Consider the following 17,684-nt stretch of genomic DNA (forward strand, 5'->3'; position numbering starts at 1 on the left):
ATTGTTTGTAATATTGCTTGCTATTGTCTGTAACAAAGGTATAAATGCTTGCTGTAATTGTTTACCTGTTGAGAGACCTGTCCGGGACTGGGGCAACCCCGGGTCCTAGGGCACTCCCTCCCTCAATTACAATTGCTTGAGAAATAATAAAGTATTTGATTTTGCTGCACCCAAACTAAAAGCAAGAACTGAGTTTTTCTCTGACAGTTTGGGGGCTCGTCCGGGATGGCAACGCCGACGGACCCACAGGCAGCTGCTACGGATTGTTCCCCTTCGAACCCCATGGCGCCACAATAGAGGTAAGAGACCTTTTGAAATCTCTATTGGGGTGTCGGAGGAGGACTGTCTGTGGGGACGTCTGTCTCCGTTGGGCTCATGCCATCTGAACTTATTGACTGTGCAGCAAGATCAGATGCAGAATGGTATTGGGGAAAGGCACAAATAAGGTTAGTTTATAGCAGTACTGGGAAACTGCTGGGTTGGCCAACAAGGTAATGCATAAGGTAATGTATTAGGTAATGCATAGTGAGATGCATTAAATATGCGCCGGTGCTGAGAGGTTTTTACCGCCTCAAGAGGGGTTGTCATACCGCCTCATAGTATTGGGTCTGGACATAAGGTACAGATGCATCGTGGTAATAGGAAATAAAGGCCCTGGTGTGTGTGTGTATACACTAGTGTGAATGACTGTTACTGGAAGACGCCCAGAGTACCCTGTGAAGCGAAAGCTCGTGACCAGGACTACTCTAACGCAAGCCCGGTAACTAGTGGATCTTTAGGAGATCTGACCCATAGTGGGCTGACTAGACCTGGCATCGTCCGGTGAGAAAGCTACCCGGGTCTAGGAGTGTGTGTATCCATCTTCCCTTCCCCTTTCCTTTCCGTGTGGGCTACTGACAGTCTGATCATCTCACTGGATGCAATCAAAGTAAGCGGCGCCGTCTCCCAGAGACTAGCCAATGCTGTTTGCTGAAAGGAGGTGTAGGAGGGTCGTGGCCATCCTCGTTAGCCTCTCCTGTGTGGGTACCCTGTAGGGAGAGATCCTTAGTTTATGTGCTGCTAGTGCGGACAGGGCACCCTCCCTGTGTGTGTAAGTGGAAAATGGGTGGGGGACAGTCTAACTATTCCACCTCACCCCCTAAGGGTACCCCAGCATATTACATGTATGTACATTATGGTCTTGAAACCTGCAGATATTTAGACAATTGGAATCTGTACACACATGAAAATTCATCCAAACCATGCCCATTAGAAGGTACCTTCGATTTAGATAAACTTACATACCTCAGAGGAACTCTTACTTCATCAAAAGCCTCTTCTACACAGTGGGAGCAGTTTATGTATTGGTGGGAGGCAGCAACAAAGAGACTCCATGAGTCTCAGGTGCGGAGTCTAAAGGACTCCCAAGAAAAATTAAAAACTCAAGTACAGGGTTTGATACATAAATGTAAGATGTCTGAAAGTTTTCCTGCTCGCGCAACCCCCTCTGCTCCTCTTTATCCCCAGTTAGTTAAAGCTGATAGTGAGGAGGAGACTGCTGAAGACATAGTGGATTTTTTCAGCAGCATTCCACGGCCACAGCCGTCACATCCCCCTGCCCCGATAGTTTCCCCGCTGCAGATATCAGCTACACAAATTCTTTCCTCTCCTATGGAAGGACTTTCTTCTCCACTCATGAGTGATTCTGAGCCTCCCACTAGCCCACCCGACCCTGATCCTTCTGATGAAAATGCCCACTACTTTCTTAGAAGCAGGGGCACAGGCACTCCAGGCTCCTTTGAGAGACTTGCCTGGAGATGGGGGGTTAGTTACGGTGCATGCCCCTTGGACACCCGGAGATCTGAGTTTTTCTCCGACAACAATGAAGACAATTAACCATTGGAACAATTTACCAAGGATCACAGTGGACTCTCAATTTTTAAATTAAGACTGGATGTGTTTGAAAAAACAGATATGCTCTGTGTTACACAAAAAGTCAAACTAGATGATCACAATGGTCCCTTCTGGTCTTGAAATCTATGACCTATCTTCCATGACATCATGTTGAATAGCATTAGTGATATTTTTAGCCTCTAATTCTTTGTTAATAGATTCCCAAATTAACAGTTAGATTTTTTTACATGGGATTGACTCAGCCCACGGTTTCCAAGGTCGTCCCTTTTACCCTTTTAAAATATTGGCACTACATTGGCAGTTGTCCAATCCTCTGGAATTTCTGCAGTTTTCCAAGATTTATTTTAATCTCAGTTAGTTCCTTTAAGTCTCACTTGTCTAATCCACCTGTTGTACCTTGTCATAGTCTCAGTTATGAGGTCTCTCGGCAGACTGTGTCTGTACTGTGAGCAGCACAATGATCACTGACTGGTGTCTCTATGCGATACTGTAGTACAAATAATAAATAAGGCAGTTTGTGATCCCTGAGTGTGTTAAGTGTATACAAAGGCAGTGGTCAACTGAAATACAACATAAGTTTTACAGTTAGAATATGATTTTTAACATAATAAAACACACTATGTTGTGGTATAAAATGTACATAAAAACACTTTTTCACAGTCGCTTTCTCTGAGGAGAGGGCGGGTGTTTTGCAGGAACAGCATGAACTGCCAGAAATGGATGCACCAAACCCAACTGTGCTGAAAACTAGAAACAAATCTTATAACAATCAGGGCTCTTTTCTACCAGGGAAAAATGATGACTTCATGTCTGAGCCAAAGCACTTGTTAATACACTTAACTGCAACAATGGAATTATTAACAAATAAACGAACTTATTTGCATTCAGTGTCCATATTTCTAGTAGAAGAAATCCATACACTATGCCAAAGTAAGAATTTAAGTGATTTTACATCGAATTATAAAATGCAGTGAATTATTTATACAAAATTTATCTGCATTAGCACAGATGGTACACAACATTGGTGCTCTATACTACCTTGCATAATGGAAATGCTTGATAAATGCCATGCATCTCTGTTACACAGTATCATCTTGTATGCCAGCACAGTGTGTCACTGAAGACGTTTCAGTGTCAGCACATAAAACTTATCAACTACATGCCAACTGCAGAAGAGAAATCTAGCCTGATTGAAAATAAAATAACAGATGTAATAAAAAAATACATTAACCCTCTTCTAAATACTATATAGAAGTTGTTTAGTCTACTGAATGAAATAAAGTGGTGGCTCCCAGTACAGATTATCTCAATGGGGAAAAAAATTACTGAAGGTTTTTTATCTCCTCCCCCTCTCCTTACTAAAGAAGCCCAAACCCTCTAAAGCTGCCTAAGTATTTAATGTTTTAAATTTACAAAAGCAAATAGTAATTTTGGTTGTCTCAATTTTTGAACATTTATCCGGAGGCACCTTTTAAAGAGGCTAGATTTTCAGAAGTCATGAGCAAACACCCTCTGAAATCGGCTCCCAGACCTTGAAGTCTGATGAGTGGTAGTCTAGACAAGACACGGTATTGGTACGTGGAAGACAGTTGTGCCAGCCATGGAGACTGACTTGGCTATCGGTGTTACCAGCACTACCCAAAATTAGGTTGCAATTCATCTCAGTGCTAAGCACTAAGATTTCAGTAGATTTTAAAATGATATAGTTTGTGGATGGAATTGATCTAAACAAAGTCATGATTATTCTTATTTAATTACTTAATAAGAGCTGGCTTGGTTAATTTAATTTAAGGCAATAGAACAGGGGCCAAATCCTGATTCCACTGAAGTCTGGCAAAACTTTCACTGATTTCAAAAGGGTCAGGAGTTGGACCCAAGAATGTATTTTTCTTCTGTGTTAATTTAAATAAGTTAAAATCTTCTAGGAAAGCTAGAAAAAATATCAAGCTTCCTTTGATTATTAAACGTTTGCTTCTGATTTCTTCCTGCATTTTAAGGCTGGACTAAAGTGTACCTTGGTTAAACACTGTCAATTTGCACAGCAGTGGGATTACTTTGCATACTTCAGGTATCATCTGCCCTTCTACTTCTGGCAGATTATCTTACTGACAGTGACCTCTGATGGCTTTCAATGAAGTGAGGTCTTTTCAAGCTTTTTCCACATACAATTTTACAGAGAACTCAAAAGCAGAGAAATTAGATTCTAAATTCACTTTCTGATTTTTAGAGATAATAGACAGAAAAGTCAGATAATGGATCAGAAGAAGGTACTTCCACTTAAAAGTACTCTTGCTTGGTAGGGTCAGTTTGACATGAATAAATATAAGATTGCAGCTAAAGAGGCACTTTCATGTAATTTAAGACCAACACTTGATCTACTTTTAAAAGTGCTAAATGTCTGTTTCAGAATCTAAGCTTTTCAGGGTATGGACCCTTTATCTTAGTATCATGTACAGCACTGAGCACATTATCATCACCTGACAGATAAAGGCAGAGATAATCCCTTGCGAGGAACTCTCCCTGAAGTCTAATGATCAGTTATTAGTAATTGTTTATTAATGCACCTACAATACATTTGCTTTGCTGTCATAGAAACAGCCAGTCAGCTAGACTATTAAACACAAATCAAAAAGACACTATCAAGATTATAAACACATTTTAAAAATATATTTCTTACCTTTATCACTAAAAATGACTCAATGTAAAAAAAACAAAACTTAATACTATGTGTACTCAACTTTAAAAAAAAAGAATAGAGACAAGCTACAACATAAATACACAAATAAAATATACAATATCTGTTCTTCAAACAAGCTACATAGGCTAGATGACATTTGACCTTTGGTTTTATACACATATCCAGTAGAATTATTTTATTATTCTTTGCTTTTATCATTTTTTTCAGGCCTTCACAAGAGAGTCAGCCAGATGACTATTTATGGCCATATCTAGACCTCTTTTTGTATGGCAGTAAAAGAAACAATAGTTTCCTTACTGCTGTACATAATAGCATTGTATTCTGCCAACTATTCATGGGAATGGTAATTCATGTGAGGAAAAAGGGGTTTCAAGCACAATTCTGTAGTTGGGAGCTGTGGAAATATTTGGCCTGAGCTCTCTGGTTCTCCCAACCCAAGTAGCACTATGGTCCATCTTGGCCCTCTTTTCCCTCTTCCTTGCCCTCACTGTGTGAAGCCACAAAGCAGAGCTTCTGTGTGGTTTGACAGAAAGAGATACCAAGGACTTTTGCTTTCTCTAGTTGGCTGTGTTACTATCCTTTGTTAGTTCTTAAAAGTAAATACAATTTTAAACCAGAAATAAATAAAAAATGCCAGCTTTAGTGAGGATTGGAGGGAAGAGGGGTCTGTCCCGACTGTCCCCATGGCAGTCATCGGGAGGAATCTTCATGCCCAAGGGCTTGCCCTCCCTTGGCTGCAGGAATATCTAAGAAATAATGCAGGTCTAAGTATTTCACAATAATCAGTCTTTTGTTAGGGTTACAACCCATCCAGCTTTTACCCGGACAGTCCTGTTTGTGGCTTCTGTGTTCAGGTGCCATTTAGGGTTGCCAGGTGCTTGTTGTTTTACCAGAAAGTTCAATCAAAAAGGGGACCTGGCAATGTCCGGTCAGATGTTCTAACCACATACCAAAAGTCAGGTTACTGTGGGACTGGGGGAGGTGCTGGGTCATTAACCTGCACCAGTTCCTGCAGGCAGGCTCCTTGTTAGGGTGCAGCGGCTCCTGTCCCAGCTCCAGAGCAGAGGGAGCCCAGTTTGAGGGGAGGGAGAGAAAGGTGGAGATGATCCAGGGAGCAATGGGGAGGAGGAGTGAAGAGTAGTGAGTGATGGGGGTGGGCCCTTGGGGGAAAGAGGCAGGGCAGGGGCCCGGGCTTTTGGGGGTGGGGTATCGAGGGTCCAGTTACCAGCAGTTAGAAAGGCAGCAACCCTACCTTTTGTATTATAAACATGAATCACTTTTAAAATACTTTCCCCTGATAGTATAGAAATACAGAATTATCCTGGTAAAGTCTATGTACATATAACAGAAAACTGGCACAACTGCTTATTGCACTTAGTTGAACACTACTCTCCTTCTATAAGACTATTTTGGATGTAAGCCAGATGAGGAGGGTGTTTGTAACAGATTTAAAAGAAACTGGGCTCTTGAGCTCTATATCAGAGGTAGACTTATAGCGAAGGACCTTACAGAAATATGTGATCCAATTTCATATTGTAGTAGACATAAGGAGGAAGTCAAGCTGTACGTGTACTGGGCCCAATCCTGCCTCCACTGAGGTAAATGTGAGTGCTCACAGGGCTTTCCTGTGAAAGAAATCTCAAGAAAAGGTGTATTTACTGAAGCCATTGTTCCAATGTGCAAAATTTCTGAGGCATTATCCTCCCTACCCAAGTAAACTGCAAATTATGGTGCCTATATTGAGATTCAGTGGAAGAGCATAGAAGTCATAGCCTAGGGGCATCAGGAGCTAAGGTGGCTTTAAGCCACTTTTGCACCCTCCTGATCTTGGGCTGCCCTATTTAAATTGGAGCAGCCTCTGGGCATTGCCATGGAGGTCATATTAGCCAAAGCTAAATACTGACTTGCAATCCACCCTAGATCTTTTCTCAGGTGGCTATCATAGCCTGGGACTTTCCCTCAGCACCACCAGCCTGTCTCAGCACAAGTTGCCCATTTCTCCCATAAATTGTCATTAGTGGTGAACTCCTGGAAAACGCTGAGCATCTCCCTTACCCTGATAGCCATCTCTCCCAGTGAAGATCGAACATCGATCCATTGTGCCAGTGAATCCTTTGGAAAGTTGCTTTGTCATGTCTTTATTGACAGATCTGCAGATGAAAACTAAGATCCTGGTCTACAATGCAGTAGTCATCCCCATCTCCACTCTTTTTTAATGGGTGCGAGACATGAGTGACATACCAAAACCATCTTAGGCATCTGGAGTGGTACCACCAGCACTGTCTTTGGAAGATTCTCCGTATCAGATGGGAAGATTGTCGCACCAATGCCAGCATTCCTTCAGCAGCTAACATCACCAGTGTTGAGGCAAAGATTATGAAACATCAGTTTCATTGGGCTGGCCATTGTGTGTGGATGTCTGATACGCCTCTTCCAAATCAAGTCCTCTTTTCTCAACTTAGTCATGGTAAGAGGACTCATGGATGACAGAGGAAAGACTGTAAGGGCAACATGAAAGTATATCATAAGAAGGGAGGCATTGACCCCATGAACTGGGAAGAGCTGACTGGCAATAGACTGCAAAGGTGTTGCATCATACATCAAGCTGCAGCTCAGCTTCAGAGACTCACCTTGCTCGAGAGGCTGAGAAATGGCAAAGACGGAAGAGAAGTGTACAGCATCCTGGTCAGCAGCTGTGCTCTCTCCAAGCAACAATCTGTCGTATATGTGGAAAAACCTGTAGAGCATGGATTGGATTCCTCAGCTATCTTAAGTCTCATTGATGGTGTTTTCCCCCTGGCAGACATCCTCATATTGAGGGATAGCCACTGCCGACAATATATTGAGCAATATGCAGCAGCGCCACTCCCCTCATGTCCCCCCCCATCCTCAGTTTCACCTCAGCATGCTCCTTATGCTGAGTCTTGTGAGGGGATCCTTTGGAGGCAGCCTTATGGCTGTTTTCTGCAGTACCTGTGTGTGGCAACTACTCTGCCTGTTGAACCATGGCTTTTAGGGCTTCGTTATCAAACATACAGGGGCCTGAGTGAGGGGAGGATCTCATTCCAGATCTTAAAAATACAAGCGTCTCTCTTGCCCCAGAAAACCACTGTTACAGCCTGAGGTGGAGCAGGAGAGCGAAGAGGTGGGATGGGGTGGGAGTTTGGGGGAAGGACCTGGGGCAGATTGTGGGGGTTAAGCAACCCCTGAGCCCAGAGGAAGCTGGTGCCTATGTAATGGACCCTATGTGACTGGAGGATTGGTGCCATTCCGTTCTCCTTCACCACATCCTCCACACACCTTCTTCTCCCCCGCCCAACAGCATCTCGCCTCCAAAAGCAGGGGTAGGCGGAGGCACTGACCCAACAGTGGGACTGAGTTCCCTATGCCAGGGGAATTCTCCGCTAGAAATTTGTGGCCAAATTACAGCATCTTTATAGCCTGAGCAGTGCAAGGGGGCTGTGACATGCAAAGGAATCTGACCCAATAGGACATTACCAAAATATATTACACACATTGCAAACAAAATGAAGGCTACCTTCAAAGTTAGTAGAGTTATCAACTCTACAATGCGAAGGAAATCAGGTTAATTTCATAACTCTTCCTATTATGTCCCTAATCACATTAAGGAGGTGAAACAATCAGCTTTATTGTAGGTGGATTAAAAGGAGATTGATTCAGAATGTGGTACTCTTCTCCACATATGGACATATGGTTGAGAGATTGCTGAGGAAAGCAATTATTTATGACATAAGCATAAAACGCTTGTGATTTAGAATTTAACAGGTGTCACTGCTAGTTTAACAAAAAACTTCTGAGATTCATATCAGTCCTGTAATTATCTAAGGAGATCTGAATGTTACAGATCTGAATGATCTGGTTAGGGATACCAACATTACAAGGAAGTCAGAGTAAAAGTAGTAGCCATATCAAATGAGTTCTGTAGAAGCACCTTGCAGATTTTTATGATCTTTTCCAACATCTGATGAGCATCCACCTGTGGGAAATGGTCTGTTTTTGTGCAGTATTGTTGGTCATTTAACGTTTGGTAGATATCCAAGGTATAGAAACCATAGGTGTACAGAACCCAGGACTCTGAGGCCTGGGTGAATGCAAGACTGTTTATAGTAGAACCTCGGAGTTCCAAACACCAGAGTTATGGACTGACCAGTCAACCAAATACTCATTTGGAACCAGAAGCACACAGTCAGAAAGCAGCAGAGACATAAAAAAAGCAGCAAATACAGTAGAATACTGTGTAAATGTAAACTAAAAAAAATAAAATAAAGGGAAAGTCGCATTTTTCTTCTGCATAGCAAAGTTCCAAAGCTGTATTAAGTCAACGTTCAGTTGTAAACTTTTGAAAGAATTATAATGTTTGTTCAGGGTTACAAACATTTCAGAGTTATGAGCAACCTCCATCCCTGAGGTGTTCGTAACTCTGAGGTTCTATTGTATTTCCCATTTACAAAGATTCTTACCTCCTTAATATATGCCCCCTAGTGGTGACCCTGAATAATGATTCTAATCTTTCAGAATGAATCCCACATTATATCTTTCTCCTAGCATAACAACAAGACAAATTATCCATTCTTGTGTGAAAGGAGGAGGGAAGGGAGTTTTTAGGAGAAATTCTCTACAAGGTAATCCTTCCTCCAAACAGTCCATTTGGAGGATATGGGGTATGTATGAGGGAAATGGGATTTGCTCCACATGGAAATAGCTGCCGGATTCACCCTTAAGCTTATAGGATCCTACAGCCCCCAGTGGATCTCCCCATCCCACACTCTCCAGCAAAACCATGCTACCTTGAACTCCCTGAAAGCTGCTACCCCCACAAACTTGTGTCTTAGGTTGTATGAATATATATATATATATATAATATTGTCTTAGGCTGTATGAATTGTCACCATTGTTCTGTCCCCTTCCATCATAGTCCACACCATCTCTGTCCCCTCACAGCTCATTCTGAAACATGGAGAAGATGAAATCAGGCAGTGCCATGAAGGCAGCTGAGCCTCCCTTTCTAGACAGAAGGATGAGGTATGTACCACCACCATGCATGGATCAGGACAGAAGCCATGATCTGGAACTCTGTTACTGAGAAGTACACATGTTTATAAACCACAACTTCAGCTACTCAGTGGAATAAGTTCTTACTGTTTTACCTTCACAGGCAGCTGACTACAATCCTTCTACAGTATTTCCCATTCCTGTCTCTTTGGTCTGTATAGAATCCATGATAGAAATAAATAATAAATTGCACTTAATACATATGACAACTCTCACTCGAGACTCTAAAAGTCTTTTATTCTCACATGTTTCTGTAAAGTGAATATTTTTTGCCTTATGCTAAAGATGGGAAAACAGAGACACTGATGGTAAAAACATTTTTAAAAGCGTTTATGAGTAGTTTGGTTTTGACTACGCTAGCTGCTAAAGTGTGTCCAGCACCAATTCAGCTGCACCTCCTGCTAAAACCCATTTCAGCAACAGGTCATTTTTATCATAGACCAGGCCTTATTTTCACTGCCATTCACTTTTTACAGCTTCTACAGTGGGTTGTTCTTGCCTCAGTTCCTATAAGTATGCATCCCATTAACTAAATTTTTGGACTGCATGTTTTTATACATACCATTCTCTAGTTTGAGGTTTGCTTGTCTTGTTTCGTCTTCAGCTGGTCTTAATTGGTGCTCATGCTATTTCTTAGCAGCATTCCATGCCAAAATGTCATCTATGTATAGCTGCATTTGCCAAAGAGTTCATTTTAACATGAGATTCCTCTCTGTAACAAAATGTTAAAAGCTACGTCCCTATAACGAATTTTTCCTCAATTCTTGGCAGGATCTCTCAGAACCTTCTTAGTCATTTCCTGTGGTGTGTCCCATGTTCTTGTAAAAATGACCGCCACTCTATGATCCTCACTTCATAATCTTTAAACAGATGTGTCACTATTTTATGAAACACTACAGGTGCTGAACTTATTCCAAAAAGTTGTCTGAGAAATCTCTAGTGCCTATATGGTATTTTCACAGCACCAAACATGAGATTACGTTTATCTAATTTAAGATATCAAAACCTGCAATTTGTCTCTGGTTCAAAAGTCCCGTGCATCTAAAAGCTTTGAAGTAATCTCTTCAAGTATAGTTGTATTCAAGTCTCCAGGATCTAAGCAAATTCTTAAACTTTCACTTGGATTCTCTATAATGAACCAGTCTGTGAGTTTGTCATTTTATTTATATAGTAACTTTCCCATATGACCAAGCTTTGTTGTTACCTTTTCTCTCCTACCTACTGATACATTTCATGGGAAACCAATCTCTTGTTTTTTTAAACATGTATTTACATCATATGCTTAGAAAAAAAATCGTACTATTTCATTACACTTATAATATTTTTATATTATTTGAATTTTTGAGTTACGTGCAAAAATGTTTAGTTTTTCACTTGTTAACTAATTTAACTTTGCTAGCATAGTATGAACCCATTCACCCGTTGATACAAGTTTATATATTTTAGCTCTCTTTATCATGAGAAGCTAAAATTAAAAAAATGAATATTTAAAAGATCCAAGAACTACTCAGCTGCCAGATAGCTTCACTACTAGGAACACTAAATTCAGCAACCTGTAGCTTTGTTATTAGAGGGGAGGGATAGCTCAGTAGTTTGAGCATTGGCTTGCTAACCCCACGGTTATGAGTTTAATCCTTAAAGGGTCCAATTAAGGAGCTGGGGCAAACATCTGTTTGGGGATTGGTCCTGCTTTGAGCAGCGGCTTGGACTAGATGATCTCCAGAGGTCCCTTCCAGCTCAGATATTCTATAACTATCACTGGTATGACCTCTTCCTTTTCTTTGAATTTGTGAAGCATGTCAGCTGACATTATATTGGCTTCAGCTACTCCGCACACTGAGAATTTTATTTGCTTGCTGTATAAGCTAAATTCTACTTACTTCAATGCTGCTTTCCAAAGCATTTACCCTCCTATTCTATAAGAAGTCAGGCTACATTGCTCCATCTCTTTACTACATTATTCACAATGTGGGGGGGCACAGTTTAAATAGAAATGTGTACTCCAGTAATAATCTACACAGTCATCCAGTCATTGCCCGTAGCTCAAAGTACTGCAAATTAAATTACGCTGCAAAATTCCACTGGACAAGGAAATCGAAGTGCATGCTAGATATAAAAGAAAGGAAAGTAGAAATAAAGTTGAGGATCGCAGGCCATACTGTAGTCACCAGATTTTAAACAGAACGCCACATGTTGTAATAATTTGTTATGTAACTGAATGGGTTAGATTAATTCTCACTTGTTCATATCACTTCAAAAGTTGCTCTTCCTGAGAGACCAGTTTGATGTACTGTGAGGCCAAATTCTGTCCCACTTACTTATATTGACTAGTATCTTACTCTGTTGTCCTTACTCAATAGCCTACAAATAACGTATAAAAAAACTCTGCATAATCTGTGTTCTTGTAATGACAGTGGTGAGTCAGCTGCTGTGTTCCATTAGAGGCTCTCATTTATTCTGTCACTTTGTCACAGAAGTGGCAGACATGTTGAAGCAAAATACAGGTCCAATGTCATCACTGCCTCTTTTAGATTTCTGCAATTCCGTTCAAGGCTGTGAGGTGTCACTGGCCATAGTGTCTGTGCTTCTTAATGTCAATGCATGTTTTCCTTTCTTCTCTTATGTTCCAGTAACCTTTCCCTGAAACCATATCTTAATGTCACATACACAATGGACATTTACTACCATCGGAACAAGAACTTTATTAACAGCACCTCCTATATCTATTATTAAACGTACAGCTTAAATACAAAACCACATTTTTACTTGACTACATTTTCACATCCTTCATTTTGAACACCAGGTGTCACTAGTATACTCTCATCTCTTCCTACTGCAGTTATCTTTCCTATGCTAGTTCACCCAGATACTTAGGTTCATTATTTCAATCTTCTGATTACAGGTTCAATACATTAAGCCATGCAAGGTGAGATAGTGTAATACTTGCAAGAGAAGTGTGTGGGATTTTTGGTATAAGAGGGGAAGGAAAGCAGTTAAAAACAAAATATATATATGCACGCACACACAATTTTCTGAGTGGTAGCCGTGTTAGTCAGCAAAAACAATGAGGAGTCATTGTGGCAGCTTAGAGACTAACAAGTTTATTTGGGCATAAGCTTTTGTGGGCTAAAACCCACTTCTTCAGATGCATGGAGTGGAAAATACAGTAGGAAGATATATAACAGTACATGTAACACCCATCTTCTCGTGTACTGTTTATATATCTGCCACAAGTACTCCTCATTGTTTTTACACAATTTTCTGTGTTTGTTCACATTCTCAATGGTCCAAGTCAAACCACATGATTGTAAAAGCAAATACCATTACTTGAAAAAAAAATCTTTAAATTTATATATTTTGGTAACTATGCACAAAATGAGGCAAAAGACTAAGACACTCTTCCTACAACACAGCTTTTTCAGGAAACAAACTTTCTGACCATGCTATGACCTGGGCATACACACCTGCCAGGATTTTGGAGGGTACTCTAAGGAGAATTTGTACTGTACAATGTATGAGACAAGAAAGAGTAATAAACAAAAGTGAAGTTTATGACATTGTAACTCTTCTGTACAGATTTATACAATATACTGTGGGTCATTATATAGGTTCAGCTTTGGTATAGGCCTTTTTCCTTTTTTTACAGTGCTAGGTAGGTGTATGGTACCATGCTAGGTAGTGACACATTCTGGCTGTGCAGGGCAATTCAGCCAGAATGCCTTATGGCACACTGGGTGAGCACGCTTACACATTTTTGAAAGAAATAGGCTACACTCCACATCAAGTATGCAGTGGGTAGAGTGCAGAGTTTGGGTCATGCACCCAACCCAGCTGGCTGTGCTTCTGTGAAACTGCCTTGGGCATGCCACAACCTAGCCTGCAGGAGAAGGCACAGTCTGTTGAGTCTAGCACCTGTGTGGTTGTAGTGCCAGGAAGAAGTTCCCTGTACTCTCTTCCCCCGTTTTTTGCAGATGCATCCAGAAGTTTATTACCTCACCCACCCCTTGTCTCTCTAATATCCTGGGATGAACATGGCCAGAACACAATTGCAAAGAAGAAATAGTGATCAGCTTCTATTTTACACACACCTGTCGACTCACATCCCACCCCGGCTACATTAGCTGGAAGAAGGAGAAGCTGAGTGTCTTCTCCATCCTCTTGTAAAACAGTGAGTGGCAAACTCCAGGTGATTCTGTATAATCTCAGTCATCAATTTGGGAAAAGGAGGAGAAGTAGTTACCACCTGATATTTTAAAAATGTACTATGTTTTAGTTTGTCAAAACTGTACCCATCACACTGCCTCTGGGAGCAAAAATATAAAACCGCTATAAGCCAGCTGTATTCTGTGAAATGGACAAACTGAAAATTGCAGTGCCACACACCTCTTGGAAGAAAGAACAGCCCACTATGCTCCCCCACAGGCCAAAGCCCAAGTAACCACTACACCTTAAAGTTCAACAAATCCTGGCTCCAATCCGGGAACTTCATAGGCATGGTCCCAGCCATCTGCCTGTGCTTAAGAAGTTATAAGTTTGGGGTTCAGGCTGATCACCAGTCAAAGTCTAAAAACAGAGCTTAAGCTATCCTATTCCAGGCAGGCATGAAGGATGCCATCTAAAATAAAAGTATCCAAGTGTGATGTGCAATAAATCCTTAATTTATACATTGTTCACTCTTTCATTATGAATAAAGATGCAATGGAGACAACATAGTAATTTTACACAGAAATCAACCAAATGAAATGCAATTAAAATATGTTGTAAATTAATACTATATACATATAACAACATAATTGGGGTATATTGAATAATTTTGTAACATCTGCAAACTTTGTCACCTCATTGTTTACACCTTTTTCCCGACCATTGATGAATATGCTGAATAGTACTGGTCCCAGTAGAGATCCTTGGGAGATCCCATTATTTACCTCTCTCAACTGTGAAAACTGATCATTTATTCTTACCCTCTGTTTCCTATCTTTTAACCAGTTGCTGATCCACGAGAGGACCTTCCCTCTTATCCCATGACTGCTTAGTTTGTTTAAAAGCCTTTGGTAAGGGACCTTGTCAAAGGATTTCTGAGAGTCCAAATACACTATATATTCATTGGATAGAAATTGGTGAGGCATGATTTTCCTTTACAAAAGCCATGTTGACTCTTCCCCAACATATTGTGTTCATGTATGTGTTTGATATTTGTGTTCTTTACTAGAGTTTCAACTAGTTTGCCTGGTAGTGAAGTTAGACTGACCAGCCTATAACTGCCAGGATCTCCTCTGGAGCTTTTTAAAAAAAAAATTGGCATTACTTTAGCTATCCTCCAGTCAGCTGGTATAGAGGCTGATTTAAGTGATAGGTTAGTAGCTCTGCAATTTCACATTTGAACTCCTTCAGAACTCTTGGGTGAATACCATGTGGTCCTGGTGACTTATTACGGTTTAATTCATCAGTCTGTTGCAAAACCTCCCCCACTGACACTTCAATCTCCCTCACATCCTTTGAAGTGAAGATCGATGCAAATAATTCATTTAGCTTCTCCACAATGGCATGGTCTTCTTTGAGTGCTCCTTTAACAGCTCCATCGTCCAGTGGCCCCACAGATTGTTTGGCAAGTTTCCTACTTCTGATATACTTAAAAACATTGTTGCTTTCAAATTCTTTTTTGGCTTGACTAATTATACATTTACACTTGTCTTGCCTTTCTCTTTTCCTCAGTAAACATTTTAAAGGATGTCTTTTTGTCTCTAACTGCCTTTTTTACTCTACTGTTTAGCCATGATCGCATTTTTGGACCCTCTTACTTTTTTTTATTTGGGGTATACATTTAGTTTGAGCCTTTATTTTGATGTTGTTTAAAAAAGTTTCCATGAAGCTTGCAGACATTTTACTTTTGTGACTATTCCTTGTAATTTCTGTTTGACTAGCGTCCTCATTTTTTGCAGTTCCCCTTTTGGAAGATAACTACTACTGTGCTGGGTTTTTTTGATATTTTTCCCCACAATGATGTTAAATGTACTTACATTATGGTCACTGTTACCAGGTGGTTCAGCTATATTCACCTTTGGACCAGATCCTGTGTGATACTTAGGACTAAATCAAGAATTGCCTCTCCTTTTATGGGTTCCAGGACTAGCTGCTCAAAGAAGTAATCATTAACGGTGTCTGGAAATTTTCTCTCTGCATCCCATCCTCAGGTGATATGTACCCAGTCAATATGGGGATAGTTGGAATCCTCCATTATTATTGAGTTTTCTATTTTTGTAGCCTCTCTAGTCTCTCTCAGCATTTCACAATCACAGTCACCACTCTGGTCAGGTGGTCAACAGTATATTCCTGCTGCTATAATCGTATTATTCAAGCATGACATTCTATCCATAGAAATTCTATGGTAGAGTTTGATTGATTTAATATTTTTCATATATTTCGCTCTGTCAATCTTCATTATAATGTATTGCTTATAATAATAAAATATTGCAGTCAGTTGATTTCTGAGTAAGTGTATTTTGCCTTTTGTATGGAATGCTCATTTAATCCTTATCTTTTCCCTGGAAGTAACCCAGCTTTCTAATCAAAGAGAATACTCTGCAGTTTCCAAATACTAACAATTTCTTTTTCTCCCCTTTCCTAATTTAGTTATCCTCATTAATGACTCTCTCAGACTGTAATGTGCTGATACAGCTAACAAAATAATACATTTGAAAATCTAATGGAACTTGTAAGGCAGATAAAGCTCATGTGTACATATTTCAGACTACGGTTTATTTACCAGTCTTGCAGAGCTTATCTGCTCCTCATGGCATTGTGCATTGTACATCCAGCAACACTGTTGTCCCTATGTCTTACATGAGAAAAAGATATTAGCCTAATTAAGTGAAGAGAAAAATTTCATTCAATCCCCAATGGCGAAGTTTCTAAGTGAGAATCTCTCCCTCCTCCCATTGATTTAAGCTTGCTCTAAAAACATCTAAATGTTCAGTCATCATAGTAGCAGAATCAGCAGAAGGCCGTTACAGCCAAATATTTACTGTTCTCCCTATTCAAGTACACTTCACAAGTCCCCATTAAAGCACAGTTGCACTGATTCACCCGCAACACACATGGATAGTTGTCTTTTGTTTAAGGAGAAGTTAAACAACGTAGTGACAGTGGAGCACATAATTGGCTACTAATAAATTATCTGATTAATTTTGGCATTACAGCCGAACTCATGGCTCCATTAAAAGCAGAGTTTTGTCACTGAAGTCAGTGGGCCAGGATTTGACCCTACTTCTGTCTGTGAATTTCTCCACCTAAACATCATGACATTTTAAAGCAATTTGTTAATCAAAATTATTCACAAATTTCTTCAGGTGGAAGAGAGAAGCCAACCCCCAATCTGTAATTTGTGCTATATTTAATATGTTATATTTAAGAGATATAGTGGAGATTTTGAATTGTATATTCAGTGGCAACAATTGGAGTTCACACTGCACTGGTCAGTAACGTAAGTCATCTAATCATACAATAGAAACAATAACACATGATTTATATAACAAACACATAGCAATAATTTTGAAAATTACTTTTGAACATACCATTGTGCATTTGGCCAAGGTGGTTAGCTAATACTGGGAGCCTTGAAGAGTTGTTTCTGTTAGGAGAAATGGATGGTGGGCGTTAGGTATTTTCTTTGATAGAATCTTGTTTAGTTACAAAGAATGTACACAAAGTCCTGTTTCCCCAAACACAGGAGAAACAGACACCATCAGTTTCCTTGCTTACAATGGCCAAGCCTGCCTTTCCAGTCAGTTGCATGCTAAAAGAGGCCTGGCTTTCTGCTCCCTCTCAGGACCACGGTCATGACTGCTTCTCTTGCAGTCTGTTTGCTTTCTTCTTCTAACACACACAGAGCTTACCAAACAATCCCCTAGCCCCTGCATTTGCAATCAGGAAACAATCTCAGCCCACAGAGTTTCGCTTCTAATCAGAGCTTACCATGCAACCAATTGCCTTGGGCAGTGGGTCTACTGGTAAACCTTGA

The 17,684-nt window shown here is 40.4% G+C and overlaps 1 protein-coding gene across 4 annotated transcripts in view; it reads right to left on the minus strand.

The window, feature by feature from the left end:
• Positions 1-17,258, minus strand: part of CHST9 (carbohydrate sulfotransferase 9) — a 215,341-nt gene extending 198,083 nt beyond the window's left edge. For all 4 annotated transcript variants that reach the window (XM_050942018.1, XM_050942019.1, XM_050942016.1 and 1 more), the window contains exon 1: positions 17,239-17,258. The gene's annotated coding sequence lies outside the window, so the exon portion shown is untranslated. The remainder of the gene's footprint in view (positions 1-17,238) is intronic.
• Between the last annotated feature and the right edge of the window lie 426 nt (positions 17,259-17,684).

The sequence above is a fragment of the Gopherus flavomarginatus genome, chromosome 2, assembly GCF_025201925.1.
Source record: "Gopherus flavomarginatus isolate rGopFla2 chromosome 2, rGopFla2.mat.asm, whole genome shotgun sequence".
In the NCBI taxonomy this organism is placed as follows: domain Eukaryota; kingdom Metazoa; phylum Chordata; order Testudines; family Testudinidae; genus Gopherus; species Gopherus flavomarginatus.